Raw genomic sequence first — 18317 nt, 5'->3', positions numbered from 1 at the left:
TCCGGTCCGGCCCGTGCCTGCTCCTCGCACCAGACCAGTGGTGCGGGTGTCCAGTCCGTCACGGCCCATGCCTGCTCCACTCCGGAGCCAGAGCAGTCCGCTCCACCGGGGTCCAGTCCAGATCCGGTCAGCGGATCCACTCCGGAGCCAGAGCAGTCCGCTCCACCGGTGCCTAGTTCAGCTCCGGTCAGCTGCTTCACTCCGGAGCCAGAGCAATCCGCTCCACCGGGGTCCAGTCCAGCTCCGGTCAGCGGCTCCACTCCGGAGCCAGAGCAGTCCGCTCCACCGGTGCCTGATCCAGCTCCGGTCAGCGGCTCCACTCTGGAGTCAGAGCAGTTCGCTCCACCGTCGTCGGGTCCAGCTCCAGTCAGCGGTTCCAGTCCAGACCCAGACGTCAGCCCCTCTCCAGGTTCAGGGTCTCCCACACCAGGGTCCAGACAGGGCTTGGTACTTCGTGGGAGGAAGGAGAGGGGAAGCAGCGCGCCGAGGTCCAGACCAGACCAAGGGCGCAACAGGGAGGCGGAAAATAGGTGGTGGTCACGCCCGGAGCCGGATCCGCCTCCGAGGCGGAATGCCCAAGTCTAGGTCCAAGAGGCTTCTAAACAGCTTCTACCCCCAAACCATAAGACATCTAATCAAATGGCTACCCAGTCCATTTGCCCCCCCCTATTTTTTTACGCTGCTGCTACTCTCTATTTATTATCTATGCATAGTCTCTTTAATAACTCTACCTACATGTACATATTACCTCAATTACCTCGACAAACCGGTGCCCCCGCACATTGACTCGGTACCGGTACCCCCTGTATTTAGCCTCGCTATTGTTAATTTTACTGCTGCTCTTTAATTATTTGTTACTTTTATTTCGTATTATTCACCACAACGTTCACACTAAGGTTATTATAGAAAACTAAAACTAATCATGAAAAAACATTTTAGTAAACTGAAATAAAAGTATTAACAAACCTGTTTGAAAAACTAAAACTATACTGAAACTATTATCTTTGACTCAAAAAAATCGAAATAAAATAAAATAAAAGCCATCATGAATTATGTTCAGTTTGAGTTATTTTTCTCTTAATTTTGGGCAAAAATAGAATGGGGTTTTCAAGCTTTTTTCTCTAGTGAGGTTTGGCGGGTCAGACTGGGTGCGTTTGAGTGGTAAAGGCTCAAGCAACCAACTGTAGACAAAATTCGAGGAATGAAGTCGGGGGAGGTGCAACTGTGACAGCCAAAAGTCGGTACGCTAATGTAGTTTTCCAGCAGCAAGGTTCAACTCAACATGGCAATATTGCCATTGTTTATCAAAGTTTTCTTTCTATGTCTGCAACCCCCATATCCCACTCTCAAACTGAAATATTGAGGAGTACACCACATCAGTCACTGGCTTCATCAATAAGTGCATCGATGATGTCGTCCCCACAGTGACCGTACGTACATACCCCAACCAGAAGCCATGGATTACAGGAAACATCCGCACTGAGCTAAAGGGTAGAGCTGCCGCTTTCAAGGAACGGGACTCTAACCCGGACGCTTATAAGAAATCCCGCTATGACCTCCGACGAACCATCAAACAGGCAAAGAGTCAATACAGGACTAAGATTGAATCGTACTACACTGGCTCTGACGCTCGTCGGATGTGGCAGGGCTTGAAAACTATTACAGACTACAAAGGGAAGCACAGCCGCGAGCTGCCCAGTGACACAAGCCTACCAGATGAGCTAAACCACTTCTATGCTTGCTTCGAGGCAAGCAACACTGAAGCATGCATGAGAGCACCAGCTGTTCCGGATGACTATGTGATCACGCTCTCCGTAGCCGATGTGAGTAAGACTTTTAAGCAGGTCAACATTCACAAGGCCGCAGGGCCAGACGGATTACCAGGACGTGTACTCCGAGCATGTGCTGACCAACTGGTAAGTGTCTTCACTGACATTTTCAAAATGTCCCTGACTGAGTCTGTAATACCAACATGTTTCAAGCAGACCACCATAGTCCCCGTGCCCAAGGACTCTAAGATAACCTGCCTAAATGACTACCGACCCGTAGCACTGACGTCTGTAGCCATGATGTGCTTTGAAAGGCTGGTCATGGCTCACATCAACAGCATTATCCCAGAAACCCTAGACCCACTCCAATTTGCATACCGCCCCAACAGATCCACAGATGATGCAATCTCTATTGCACTCCACACTGCCCTTTCCCACCTGGACAAGAGGAACACCTACGTGAGAATGCTATTCATTGACTACAGCTCAGCATTCAACACCATAGTGCCCTCTAAGCTCATCACTAAGCTAAGGATCCTGGGACTAAACACCTCCCTCTGCAACTGGATCCTGGACTTCCTGACGGGCCGCCCCCAGGTGGTAAGGGTAGGTAACAACACATCTGCCACACTGATCCTCAACACAGGGGCCCCTCAGGGGTGCGTGCTCAGTCCCCTCCTGTACTCTCTGTTCACCCATGACTGCATGGCCAGGCACGACTCCAACACCATCATTAAGTTTGCCGACGACACAACAGTGGTAGGCCTGATCACCGACAACGATGAGACAGCCTATAGGGAGGAGGTCAGAGACCTGGCCGTGTGGTGCCAGGACAACAACCTCTCCCTCAACGTGACCAAGACAAAGGAGATGATTGTGGACTACAGGAAAAAAAAGAGGACTGAGCACGCCCCATTCTCATCGACGGGGCTGTAGTGGAACAGGTTGAGAGCTTCAAGTTCCTTGGTGTCCACATCACCAACGAACTATCATGGTCCAAACACACCAAGACAGTCGTGAAGAGGGCACGACAAAGCCTATTCCCCTCAGGAGACTGAAAAGATTTGGCATGGGTCCTCAGATCCTCAAAAATTCTACAGCTGCACCATCGAGAGCATCCTGACTGGTTGCATCACCGCCTGGTATGGCAACTGCTTGGCCTCTGACCGCAAGGCACTACAGAGGGTAGTGCGTACGGCCCAGTACATCACTGGGGCCAAGCTTCCTGCCATCCAGGACCTCTATACCAGGCGGTGTCAGAGGAAGGCCCTCAAAATTGTCAAAGACTCCAGCCACCCTAGTCATAGACTGTTCTCTCTGCTACCGCACGGCAAGCGGTACCGGAGTGCCAAGTCTAGATCCAAAAGACTTCTCAACAGCTTCTACCCCCAAGCCATAAGACTCCTGAACAGCTAATCATGGCTACCCGAACTATTTGCACTGCCCCCCCACCCCATCCTTTTTACGCTGCTGCTACTCTGTTAATTATTTATGCATAGTCACTTTAACTCTACCCACATGTACATATTACATCAACTACCTCAACTAGCCGGTGCCCCCGCACATTGACTCTGCAACGGTACCCCCCTGTATATATAGCCTCCCTACTGTCACTTTATTTTACTTCTGCTCTTTTTTTTCTCAACACTTTTTTTGTTGTTGTTTTATTTTTACATTTTTTGTTAAAAATAAATGCACTGTTGGTTAAGGGCTGTAAGTAAGCATTTCACTGTAATGTCTGCACCTGTTGTATTCGGCGCATGTGACCAATAAAATTTGATTTGATTTGATTTGAAATAATATGTGTGTACATTGAATTACTGAGAGAGAGAGGCTCAAATATCACATTTATTTGTATATATCAGGCCCAATCCCAAATGGACTCCCTATGCACATGGAGATCTGAGATGATTTGAATGGTATAAGCAACACGATGAAAATTCCACATAGTCTTTCAGAGGGCAAGATGGAGCTATTACCATATTGCTTACACCTGTCAAATCCTCTCCATTCTCCACAAGTGTGTAGGGCTTAGGGGTCCATTTGGGATTGGGCCCCACTGTATACAAGTTTTTTCCTGTTTCGGTCATGTCTTTGATAACGTTTGCATGGGTAAAAAAAAAAAAAAATGATTTGTTGACAATAGAACCTCCCACAATGCACACACTTGGAGGTGGAACCTAAACGAGGATTTCCACTCAAGGATCAGAATTATGTTGAAATAGGGGCGGCATTTCCCTCTGGTGGGGGCCTTTAAGCTAGTTAGCTAAAATCTTGTTGGTTGAAGAATTATTCCGACCATAAAGCACATGAATGAAACAAAGTCGTATTTCCGACATCACAACTAGGAAACAGCAAACTCACTGTGGCTAACTGTACACTACATCTACATTGAAATTCCCTTTTGAAAATTATCAATTCCGACAGCTAGTTCAGTGAGCTGTAAGCCAGTAGAGAACATATATATATACTTTTTATTCATTTTGAAATGGTGTGAGCAAAATATATACAACATAAATGGTTTGCAAAACTGAAAATATAAACTTAATCTATGTAAATATAGCTTGGTGTTAGCTAGATGGGTATTATACTTACAAATGGGGTTGGAACTGAAATTATTTTCCTATCATATCGTTTTGAACAGAACCACCATTTTTGTTTGTTCGTTTCCACTGTTCCGACCAGCAAAAGAAAGTTCTGAACTGGTTCGAACCCAAAAAAAGTAACGGTTGATATATTTCCTTTCTGTTCCTTTTTCAACCAGTGAAATCAACAGTTTTAGCTCATTAAATTACTTCAGCAATCAGCGATGATAGAGCAGGCAAGCTAGTTGTTTACATGCGTGATGGACAGACAAGTGGAACCTATGGTGCAAGATGCGACTGAAATTTTGCGGGTGGAGCGAGAGATGGTTGAGGAGGAGGCTTGAAGTGCTGGAAATCTTGTTATGACATACATGATCTTAATTAGGTCCACATAATTATACCTAGGAGGAGCGGCTTCTATGAAGGAACTTTGAATGTCCTTTGAGCTAACTAGCTAACAAGCTTGTGTGTGCACAGCGGCACCAGAATTAAAAACACACTTTGTTGCGTATTTTTGTGGGACTACAAAAGAATGCCTGGAAAATAAACAAATGTTATTAACCGGTCCCATGCTTTTAAAATAACAGTTATGTTCCAGAACAGTATGGATCACTTTCATTCCCGGTTCCGTTTCTGTTCCCTGAAAAATGTAGTGTAGTCTTATGGGATATATAGTGATGTTTCATTGTCTTAAGTGGTTGGGCAGGTGGAGCAAACAGGCTCGTATGTCAGTGTTGGGTCCTGGCATCTCGCCCATATTCTCCCAAAGTTGGTTGGTGGGATCATAACGATGAACCAATCTGGTATCCCTGTAGTCCTCTTGGCAGTATCCTCCTAGCACATAGAGCATCCCCTCTAGAACCACAGAGGCTGCTCCGACATGGGGGACGGCCAGGGGTGTGAGGGCGCTCCAAGAGTCACTAACCGAGTCATAAACCTCACAGGCCAGCTGGTCGATAGACATGACGTTTTCATCAACAGTGACTCCTCCTGCCACGTAAAGATGGCCGTTTAAAGTCTCCATGCAGTGATGGGCTCGAGGTTGGCTCATCTCGGCCAGGTAGGTGGTTCCTCTCTCAGGGTGGTACAGGAACATAGACACCAGACACTGGTGCCTGCAGTCGAACCCCCCTGAGATGAAAATCTTTCCATCCAACATTGTGGCAGCATGGCAACTCAAAGTCATATCCAAGGGTCGGGCAAAGCTAGAAGGGAAGGCCAAAGTTGGTAATGATAGCAACAAAGAAACAACGTTTTACTTAAGTTATATACAATCTCCAACGGAACCATTAACTACCGCAAGCAATGCTGTGTTACCATTCCCTTTTGAGCTACCAAAAAAAAAACGTACCTCCAGAAATCTGTGTTTGGACAGTAGCGCTCCACACTATCCAGGTTAGTTTTTGGATCAATGTCCCCTCCAATGGCATATATCATCCCGTCCAGCACAACCATGGAAAAGTTACACCTTGTCTTCTGCAAGTCAGCCAATCTCTCCCAGAGGTTCTGAAGCGGATCATATCTGAAAGACAATAAAGAATGTGAAAATTGTGTAAAAACATAAATATGTAAAAAATGTCATACCTAAAGGACTAATTGGTTAGTAGATACAAACCCAAAGCATCTTATCTCACCTGTAGACCGAGTTGAAAATGTCAAGCATGCCTTCATAATTCTGTCCCCCGACCACATACAACTTCCCTGTGAGTACCGCCACCTCGTGACTTAACCTTGGTGGCTTTGGCATCTCTCCAAGCAACCTCCATTCCACATTCTTTACAACACCTGTGTAGTTCCTCAGAGAGTTCCCGTACCACAGTTCTCGGCTGGGAGATCGCCGGGTAAAATCAGCAGAGATCTGATCTCCACCCACCAAGACTAGACTGTCCTTCGGCAAGTAGACTCTGCACAGGGTCCGAGGTGCAACGTGATGGGAGTAGAAGTCCTTCAGTATAGTCAGGTAGAGACCTTCCATGTTGCATTCAGACCACAGTTTTGCCATTTTAACTTCATTGAACTCTTTGAAGTTCATGAGGGGAAAGTGGACTTTCTTCATCAGCTTTTTGGTGAGTCTAAGCCTTTTGCTGGGACACGCCTCGATCCAAGCCACCACAGCCTTGAAGACGACAAGCTCAGAGGGCACAAAGAGGGAGTTGCTTTTCAGGTATCTTCTTAGCTTATTGGCTGGCAGGTCTTGAAATTTAGGGGTGTTTGCCACGTTTTGGAAGTGTCTCAGGACAAAACTATTGGCCACATCGAGGAGTTCCGGCATCCCATAAGCCTCAGCGAAGGAGGCCACATCCAGGCAGGAGTGGGCATCCATTTCCTGTTCCAGGAAGTCGAGGCACAGCGAGAGGGCGGGCTGGAACTGGAGCTGGAAGGCGGTGCAGGTGATCTCAAAGATATGCCCCCAGCTGAGGGGGAGGGACCCACTGTAGGAGCAGCCAATCAGGGCCTCCAGCTCAGCAGCCTCCAGGAAGGGAAGGGCCACACAGAGCTGCTGGGATTCCTTCATCCCGCTGGTGAACATTCCCCGGAAGTAGTCACTACTGGCAGCCAGGAGCACTCTGTGGACTTGGAGATAGGAGAGAGAAGAGGAAATGGATTATTGCTGTTATCATCATTATTATAATCAGGTAGCTCATAAATAGACTACTTCCCCATCTGGTTTATCATGACTCTTATGAATTCAGATGTAAGACAGAAAGTCAGAATATTATAAGTTAACATAATAAAATTTTGTTGATCCCGGACGAGTCCCCAACAATGAATACAAAAATATACAAAAATATAAATCAAATTAATATTTAATGTATATATTTTCTCATTATAACATCATATAATAATATATTAATATATTAGTAATATTAATATCTTATATATCATCCGATTATTATTCAAAATTATATTATTATATGCTCAAAATCAATATTATTACCATCATAAGCATGCATGGGTTATTTAGCTTGATCTCGGATGCTCCCAACTAAAAATATATGAATTGTCTTCTCTATCATTGTACAGTACATAGTCATGATGTATTTTGACACCAGTTTACTGACCATGGAATGATGTCCCACCAACCTCCAGCTCCACATCACAGCCTACTCCCTCTTTCCACAGCTGTCTGATTGACTGAAGACTGCACTTCATCTGTTCTTCAGCAGACACCTTATTTTCTTCTGCCCTCTTCTCTACTCCCTTCTTCATCTTCCCCTCCTCTTTCCTGCAGAGTTCTAGAACTCTGGGGACCCCTAGTGTTTTAGCTGCAGTCTGTATCTGGGCCAGTGAGTCTCTGTTCAGAGCTGATATGGCACCAGTGTAGGCAAACTCAGTCACCCCTGCCAGCCCTGCACGCCTCACCTCAGGACCCAGACTGATGGATATCTCTGTCTGTATGTTCATGTCAAAATCTCTCCTCTCCCTCCTCTTCTCCATGTCTTCATCCCACTTGGGCAGCCTCTGGTGTATTAGGGTGTGGTGTACTAGGGAGCTGACAGCAGCCAGGACAAGGGAGTGTGCGTGGAGACACTGCCCATTCTCAGTGCTCAGAGTCAGGTCAGTGAGGAGAGACGAGTCCCTGAGCTGCTCCAGGGCTTTGAACATTTCTCTGGCATATGAGTCTCTGCTGTATACCCTTGTTGTATCCACATCCACTATCACCCCTTTCTGCTCTCTAACAACTGCCCACTGTTCTTTTACTTCTTGAACCTCATTGTCCTCTTCTTCAGCTAGCTCTCTCTGTAGATCTATCTTACTGTTTTCGAGCCTTCTAAATTCTTTATCATCTTTTTTTGTGTTCACCTGATTCTCAAAATCATTTTCTTTCCCCTCCCCTGCATGCCTCATTCCCTCTCGATTTGCCTCTGTGTTGTGCTCTTCCCCCATCAATTCTTTATCTTGTCTCCATAGAGTCTCCAAGCCCCCCTGGAAGCTTGATCCCGCTAAAGCCATCGCTTCCAATGATAACAGTCTGTATGTCAACAAATGTCCAACAGTCTCCCAACCTACAGCTTACCAATAAATCTAGGAAAAAATACCCAATAAAAACACTGTAAAAAAAATCTCTTATGAAGTCACTTACTTGACACAGGTTTTTGTGGAGAAATACAACAGAAAAGAATAGTCGTATCAGTGTTCAATCATCTGCAGTGGCTCTTAGCTGTAGACTGTATGTGATCTTTATACTGCAGTCTTTTCTTCCACCCTCCCTACAGGGTCAGGCATCTCTGTTGTCTCCTCTTCCTCTTCCCTCTCCTTGTGTGTATTTACCCCTATTTGACAGAACCCTTTATAAATCCACAAACAAGCAGCTATATATATATACTCATAGTCATACGGATCAGATTGCACAGTAAACTATTAATAATTGTCTGTTTCTGGTCCAGGTTCTCATCCCTCAAAGTCTTTCCAGAGTACTAACTAAACAATAATAACTAAAAAAAGGTTTGGGTTTCAGAGTGGCAATGTCCACAATTTTACCATGTGATAGATTGACGGTTGTGTTAGTGATGGGGAGATGTCTTACAGTAACATACACAAGACTGCATCTTGCCATTCTCACAGTTCCTCTTTATCATTTCCCCACACACTTTTCTCATCCTTCATTATTTCCTCATGTTTTCTCAATTAATTTCTCACCGTTTTTAATAATTTCTCTGCAGTTTTTACTATGTATTGCACTTGAAGCATAGACGATCAGACCCTGGAACCGTAAAAAGGGGAATGTTTTAGGCTTATAGCCTGTTTGAGCTCCTCCAATCCCAAGGCTTCTCCTAGACATCCCAAAGCCTTGGCCGCCACCTCCCAGTGTATTCTGGGGCATGTGACTTGGGGATCAGTAGGGGTATGGCATGCTTAGAGGGTCATCGGGATTGTGTTGCTCCTCCACAAACAAACACTGGGGAATCTGGGTCAAGGAGGTAGGAAAAAGGAGTGTGAAGGGCAAGGAATAGGACATTTACACCTCATTATTGAGCCTATACATCTTTTATTTTAAAAAACAGTTTACCCTTATTTTAACCCTGGCCCTTTACAGCACACCCTGCTCATTACTGTCAGTTACGCCTTGATAATGCTCACTCAAATGATTACATTACCACTATATATGTTGTTCATGTTGCTTTGCTCTTTTAATTGCTCTTGGTGTGGTTTTGGGGTTAACGTTTTCATAACCTTGTTGAAGGTTGTAGGTTGAAGGTTGTAGCCGCTACGCCACCTTGTTTAACGGGGTGAGGACCTCGGATAAATACTAAATACAACTAAACATTATCAAAACACAGGTTCTTCACATCAAGGGTGGAGCATGGAAATGCTAAGACACATAGAAATATTATTTGTATTTTCTGTAGCAGCAAGCAGCAATGATCTCAATATCACCATAAATAATAATCAACAATCAATATTCGGAGCGGTCTGCACATACAGGGAGGGAAAAAAGTTTTTGATCCCCTGCTGATTTTGTACGTTTGCCCACTGACAAAGAAATGATCAGTCTATAATTTTAATGCTAGGTTTATTTGAACAGTGAGAGACAGAATAACAACCAAAAAATCCAGAAAAACGCATGTCAAAAATGTTATAAATTGATTTGCATTTTAATGAGGGAAATACGTATTTGACCCCCTCTCAATCAGAAAGATTTCTGGCTCCCAGGTGTCTTTTATACAGGTAACGAGCTGAGATTAGGAGCACACTCTTAAAGGGAGTGCTCCTAATCTCAGTTTGTTACCTATATAAAAGACACCTGTCCACAGAAGCAATCGATCAATCAGATTCCAAACTCTCCACCATGGCCAAGACCAAAGAGCTCTCCAAGGATGTCAGGGACAAGATTGTAGACCTACACAAGGCTGGAATGGGCTACAAGACCATCGCCAAGCAACTTGGTGAGAAGGTGACAACAGTTGGTGTGATTATTCGCAAATGGAAGAAACACAAAACAACTGTCAATCTCCCTCGGCCTGGGGCTCCATGCAAGATCTCACCTCGTGGAGTTGCAATGATCATGAGAACAGTGAGGAATCAGCCCAGAACTACACGGGAGGATCTTGTCAATGATCTCAAGGCAGCTGGGACCATAGTCACCAAGAAAACAATTGGTAACACACTACGCCTTGAAGGACTGAAATCCTGCAGCGCCCGCAAGGTCCCCCTGCTCAAGAAAGCACATATACAGGCCCGTCTGAAGTTTGCCAATGAACATCTGAATGATTCAGAGGAGAACTGGGTGAATGTGTTGTGGTCAGATGAGACCGAAATCGAGCTCTTTGGAATCAACTCAACTCGCCGTGTTTGGAGGAGGAGGAATGCTGCCTATGACCCCAAGAACACCATCCCCACTATCAAACATGGAGGTGGAAACATTATGCTTTGGGGGTGTTTTTCTGCTAAGGGGCAGGACAACTTCACTGCATCAAAGGGATGATGGACGGGGCCATGTACCTTCAAATCTTGGGTGAGAGCCTCCTTCCCTCAGCCAGGGCATTGAAAATGGGTTGTGGATGGGTATTCCACCATGACAATGACCCAAAACACACGGCCAAGGCAACAAAGGAGTGGCTCAAGAAGAAGCACATTAAGGTCCTTTAGTGGCCTAGCCAGTCTTCAGACCTTAATCCCATAGAAAATCTGTGGAGGGAGCTGAAGGTTCGAGTTGCCAAACATCAGCCTCGAAACCTTAATGACTTGGAGAAGATCTGCAAAGAGGAGTGGGACAAAATCCCTCCTGAGATGTGTGCAAACCTGGAGGCCAGCTACAAGAAACGTCTGACCTCTGTGATTGCCAACAAGGGTTTTGCCACCCAGTACTAAATCATGTTTTGCAGAGGGGTCAAATACTTATTTCCCTCATTAAAATGCAAATCAATTTCTAACATTTTTTACATGCGTTTTTCTGGATTTTTTTGTTGTTATTCTGTCTCTCACTGTTCAAATAAACATACCATTAAAATGATAGACTGATCATGTCTTTGTCAGTGGGCAAACATATAAAATCAGCAGGGGATCAAATACTTATTTTCCCTCACTGTATCAAACATGATCTTCAGCGCTATCGCTTGAACAACAAGCTATCCAATAGTTAGATCCGATATCAGCTTTCAATAACAATTACAAAAGTGCATAGTTGAGGAAGGCCTGCTCAGGAAGACAGAGAGCAGATCTGGAGGGGGATGGGCACTCACGCTGCAAGCCCACTTACAAAGTTCCACTGGATTTGGATTAAGCAACACTGTCCCTGCTCTCATCCTTCCAGAGCACACCGACCTAAAGGCAGACTAAATAGCCTTGGTTTCTCAAATGACTGCCTCGCCTGGTTCACCAACTACTTCTCAGATGGAGTTCAATGTGTCAAATCGGAGGGCCTGTTGTCTGGACCTCTGGCAGTCTCTATGGGGGTGCCACAGGGTTCAATTCTCGGGCCGACTCTATTCTCTGTGTATATCAATGATGTCGCTCTTGCTGCTGGTGACTCTCAGATCCACCTCTATGCAGATGACACCATTTTGTATACATCTGGCCTTTCATTGGACACTGTGTTAACAAACCTCCAAACGAGCTTCAATGCCATACAACACTCCTTCCGTGGCCTCCAACTGCTCTTAAATTCTAGTAAAACTAAATGCATGCTCTTCAATCGAATGCTGCTTGCACCCGCCCGCCCGACTAGAATCACTACTCTCGGCGGGTCTGACTTAGAATATGTGGACAACTACAAATACTTAGGTGTCTGATTAGACCGTAAACTCTCCTTCCAGACTCACATTAAGCATCTCCAATCCAAGGTTAAATCTAGAATTGGCTTCCTATTTCGCAACAAAGCCTCCTTCACTCATGCTGCTAAACATGCCCTCGTAAAACTGACTATCCTACCGATCCTTGACTTTGGTGATGTCATTTACAAAATAGCCTCCAACACTCTACTCAGCAAATTGGATGTAGTCTATCACAGTGCCATCCATTTTGTCACCAAAGTCCCATATACTACCCACCATTGTGACCTGTACGCTCTCGTTGGCTGGCCCTCACTACATATTCGTCACCAAACCCACTGGCTCCAGGTCATCTGTAAATCACTTCTAGGCAAATCCCCGCCTTATCTTAGATCATTGGTCACCATAGCAACACCCACCCGTAGTATGCGCTTCAGCAGGTATATCTCACTGGTCATCCCCAAAGCCAACACCTCCTTTGGCGGCCATTCCTTCCAGTTCTCTGCTGCAAATGACTGGAACGAACTGCAAAAATCTCTGAAGCTGGAGACACTTATCTCCCTCACTAACTTTAAGCATTAGTTGTCAGAGCAGCTTACCGATCACTGCACCTGTACACAGCCCATCTGTAATTAGCCCACCCAACTACCTCATCCCCATATTGTTATTTACATTGTTATTTATTTTGCTCATTTGCACCCCAGTATCTCTATTTGCACATCATCTCTTGCACATCTATCACTCCAGTGTTAATAGTAATTTGTCAATATTTTGCACTATGGCCTATTTATTGCCTTACCTCCATAACTTACTACATTTGCACACATTGTATATAGATTTTCTATTGTGTGGCCAGGTCGCAGTTTCTCAACTGGCTTACCTGGTTAAATAAAGGTGAAAAAAAATAAATATATATATATATAATAAAAAAGGCTACACGAATAAAAAGGGATCTGCCGAACACAGGGAATCACTTGGCATTTATACACAAAACCCCACACTCACAGGCAGCACCTGAAACTAATCACAGTTAAGTGACCCATGTTACACTTATCTTGATGTTATGATCTTGGTTACACTTTACATTAAGGTGCCATCTATAAAGTGTTTAAATACTGTGCTTATTTCCTTTATTAACATGAATGAATTCATGGCTGAAGTCATGAGATCATTGTCTAGAGTTTGTCAAATAGTGGAGAGTCTGTATATGGCTACTAATAATTCATTAATAAGTGCTTATAAGTTGCAACATAATGTGCTGTGATAAAGACATTTTTAGATGAAATGGTCTGTCTCAGAGATAACAGCATAAGTTGCAAATAAAGTCTCCATGCATGTCTCCTTGCATGTTTTAAGTACTGTATGTACGGACTTTGCAGCAATACGCATATGTAAAATATATAGAAGAATTTAACAAGATTCTTATATGATCCACATGGAATTTGTAAGTAATACATATGCCAGCAAATCCTTGTAGATTCTTGTAATATCTGACTTATATGGGTGGTTAACATTCAGACATAACAGAAATGTTGCATGTATTGTATAAAAAACATACAAGAGACATGTAAGCTAAGCTTTCTAAGGTCTCATACATGGGACATACGAATTTCAAAGCACTTGAATCCCACTGTCTGACATCATTGACACATGCAATGTGACACTTATTGAAAAAAATAAGCAAAGTCCACCACGAAGGAGGAGCAGAAGGAGGAGGAAGGGGGAAATAAGAAAGAGGGGGAGAGGAGGAGGAGAGGAGGAGGAGGAGGACTGATCGCAGCAGTGAATCTATTTAGTTATTAAGTGGAGATCTCTCAACAATCATTCTCACAATAACACATTGATAGTAGTCAGCGACAAATATCAAAGCTGAGCTTGGTTAAAGCCCTGGATGGGATACCAAAGGCATAGCTGTATATAAATCAACTGTCCAGTAGGAGGTGCTGCATAGCCTTAACCATGGAAACTCACACCTGAAAATGTATATACAAATATTGTGTTTTTTGGGGTTCAGCAGCAAAGCTGTTTGTTGCCATTCATTATTATTATTATTATTATTATTATTATTATTATTCCGGTTCCACCAATTTGGTGAAAAAATTCAAATAATAAGGCCAAGGAGGATAAAAAGTAGCATGATGGTAAAGGATCATGGGCCACACCTGCTCATGCAATGGCATGCAAACTGTGGAAGCTCACGCCACTCACGACGTGTGACCTAGAGTCATGAAATTTGGTAAATAGTTTCCTCTCCTCAGAAAGGACAAATGTGCCTCAAAGACCCATAAGATCCGCCATGATGGATTTTCCGCCTTTTAGAATTTTGTGAAAAACTCTCAAAACACTACTCCTCAAATGCTACTGCACAAAACAATATGTGGCATCAATGGACAAAGGTCTCTCAACGCAATATTTTCCAAACTAGTCCCTAAAACAACATTAACCAATAAGCATTCATGGGCATGGTGTGGGACATAAATGCATATAAATCAGTCACGGATATTTGTATTGTAACAAAACTTGGTACATATGTTGCAAACACTGTCAAGACTCAACATATGCAAGCACTTTCATATCGACCACACGATATGACTCAGTCATGAAATTTGGCACACATGCTCAGTGATGTGAGTGTTGTGGTGGATATTATAAAATAAGGATTTGCTGGAGTCCAAGTCAAACTAAGATTCTTTATTTTTCTGAGCTCAGAGAGAAATAAACAGAGTTACACAACACAGTGTAGACAGTCTGAATTTCCGAAGCATTGGGTGAGAAGCACATATCTTTATAGTTTCCTGTTCTTGAGCGGGACTTTATCTATACAAGGACGCAGGTGCAAGCTGGTTTGCTACACAGGATGATACTCCCAAGAACAGGAGATTATAATAGGACAGTTTCACACCGTTTCACAAGGTTAGTCACATACTCAGTTATGTGGACACATACAATTAACATTTCCCATTACAGTGTAGATTACCTGTAAAGTATGGTTAAGTTTGGCCGCATGGTGGCGTTGTTGGACAGGAAAAAACATTAATTCAAGCTCATCCTTTGGGTGGTGGACCATTCTTGATACACATGAGAAACTGTTGAGGATGAAAAACCCAGCAGCGTTGCAGTTCTTGACACACTACAAACCAGTGCGCCTGGCACCTACTACCATACCCTGTTCAAAGGCACTTACTGTAAATATTTTGTCTTGCCCATTCACCCTCTGAATGGCACACACACAGTCTCAATTGTCTCAAGGCTTAAAAATCCTGCCTCCCCTTCATCTACACTGATTGAAGTGGATTTAACAGGTGACATCAATAAGGGATCATAGCTTTCACCTGGATTCACCTGGTCATTCTGTCATGAAAAGAGAAGGTGTTCCTAATGTTTTGTACACTCGGTGTATGTTGACTTTAAAAAACAATGTGAAACCTATAAGAAAAGCCTTTATTTTGTAGAGGTTACATTCTCAGTAAATACACTTTTCTTATAATATTCATAGATGACCCATATAATTAATATATTTTGTCTCAAATATGTCATACCATATCTTTGTAGGAAATGCACCACAATCATGTATTCAATTGTGTATGTCATATACAGTGCCTTCAGAAAGTATTCACACCCCTTGACTATTTCCACATTTTGTTGTGTCACTGGCCTACACACAATACCCCATAATGTCGAAGTGGAATTATGTTTTTAGACATTTTTTCAAATTAATAAAAAATGAAAAGCTGAAATGTCTTGAGTCAATAAGTATTCAGTCCCTTTGTTATGGCAACCCTAAATAAGTTCAGGAGTAAACATTTGCTAAACAAGTCACATAATAAGTTGCATGGACTTAATATAATAATAATAGTTTAACATGATTTTTGAACGACTACCTCATCTCTGTACCCCATCTGTAAGATCCCTAAGTAGAGCAGTGAATTTCAAACACAGATTCAACCACAAAGACCAGGGAGGTTGTCCAATGCTTCGCAAAGAAGGGCACCTATTGGTAGATGGGTCAAAATGTAAAAAGCAGACATTGAATATCCCTTTGAGCATGGTGAAGTTATTAATTACACTTTGGATGTTGTATCAATACACCAAGTCACTACAAAGATACAGGCATCCTACCTAACTCAGTTGCTGGAGAGGAAGGAAACCGCTCAGGGATTTCACCATGAGGCCAATGATGACTTTAAAATGGTTACAGAGTTTAATGGCAGTGATAGGAGAAAACTGAGGATGGATCAACAACATTGTAGTTACTCCACACTACTAACCTAAATGACAGAGTGAAAAGAAGGAAGCCTATACAGAATACAAATATTCCAAAACAAGCATCCTGTTTGCCATAAGGTACTAAAGTAAAACTGCAAAAAATGTGGCAACGACATGAACATTATGTCCTGAATACAAAGCGTTATGTTTGGGGCAAATCCAACACATCACTGAGTACCACTCTTCATATTTTCAAGCATGGTGGTGGCTGCATTATGTTATGGGTATGCTTGTCATCGGCAATGACTAGGGAGTTTTTTAGGATAAAAAGAAACAGAATAGAGCTAAGCACAGGCAAAATCCTAGATGAAAACATGTTTTAGTCTGCTTTCCACCAGACACTGGGAGACAAATTCACCTTTCAGCAGGACGATAACCTAAAACACAATGCCAAATACAGTGGGGAAAAAAAGTATTTAGTCAGCCACCAATTGTGCAAGTTCTCCCACTTAAAAAGATGAGAGAGGCCTGTACTTTTCATCATAGGTACACGTCAATGTCACGGTTTCGGCCGAGGCTGCTCCTCTTCCTTGTTCGGGCAGGCTTCGGCGGTCGTCGTCTCCGGAGTACTAGCTGCCACCGTTCTATGTTTCTTGTTCGTTTGGTTTTGTCTCTTTGTAACACCTGTCCCTTGTTTGTGTTTGATGATGTTCCCTATTTAGTTTCGTTTGTTTGGGTCAGGTGTTATGCGTGATTGTTTATTGTCAGACTGCCTCTGTATGGTTACATTTCTCTCGTTGTTGCTTGTCCCGAGAGTTCGCACTGCGTGCGCTTTTCTTGTGTATTTCGCACTGTGTTTGTGCGTAATTGTTTTGCGCCACCCGGTTGGGTTGGCGACTATTTTGTTCACGTGTTTGAACGTTACTAAAAAGACGGTTGAAGTCATCCTGGTTCCTGCGCTTGATTCCTTCCACTCATCTACACCCACCACTCTGACAGTCAACTATGACAGACAAATTGAGAAAAGAAAATCCAGAAAATCACATTGTAGGATTTTTAATGAATTTATTTGCAAATTATGGTGGAAAATAAGTATTTGGTCACCTACAAACAAGCAAGATTTCTGGCTCTCACAGACCTGTAACATCTTCTTTAAGAGGCTCCTCTGTCCTCCACTCGTTACCTATATTAATGGCACCTGTTTGAACTTGTTATCAGTATAAAAGACACCTGTCCACAACCTCAAACAGTCACACTCCAAACTCCACTATGGCCAAGACCAAAGAGCTGTCAATGGACACCAGAAACAAAATTGTAGACCTGCACCAGGCTGGGAAGATTGAATCTGCAATAGGTAAGCAGCTTGGTTTGAAGAAATCAACTGTGGGAGCAATTATTAGGAAATGGAAGACATACAAGACCACTGATAATCTCCCTCGATCTGGGGCTCCACGCAAGATCTCACCCCGTGGGGTCAAAATGATCACAAGAACGGTGAGCAAAAATCCCAGAACCACACGGGGGGACCTAGTGAATGACCTGCAGAGAGCTGGGACCAAAGTAACAAAGCCTACCATCAGTAACACACTACGCCGCCAGGGACTCAAATCCTGCAGTGCCAGACGTGTCCCCCTGCTTAAGCCAGTACATGTCCAGGCCCGTCTGAAGTTTGCTAGAGTGCATTTGGATGATCCAGAAGAGGATTGGGAGAATGTCATATGGTCAGATGAAACCAAAATAGAACTTTTTGGTAAAAACTCAACTCGTCGTGTTTGGAGGACAAAGAATGCTGAGTTGCATCCAAAGAACACCATACCTACTGTGAAGCATGGGGGTGGAAACATCGTGCTTTGGGGCTGTTTTTCTGCAAAGGGACCAGGACGACTGATCCGTGTAAAGGAAATACTGAATGGGGCCATGTATCGTGAGATATTGAGTGAAAACCTCCTTCCATCAGCAAGGGCATTGAAGATGAAACGTGGCTGGGTCTTTCAGCATGACAATGATCCCAAACACACCGCCCGGGCAACGAAGGAGTGGCTTCG

Source organism: Coregonus clupeaformis, chromosome 8 (assembly GCF_020615455.1).
Source record: "Coregonus clupeaformis isolate EN_2021a chromosome 8, ASM2061545v1, whole genome shotgun sequence".
In the NCBI taxonomy this organism is placed as follows: Eukaryota; Metazoa; Chordata; class Actinopteri; order Salmoniformes; family Salmonidae; genus Coregonus; species Coregonus clupeaformis.
This window is presented reverse-complemented; position numbering follows the sequence as displayed.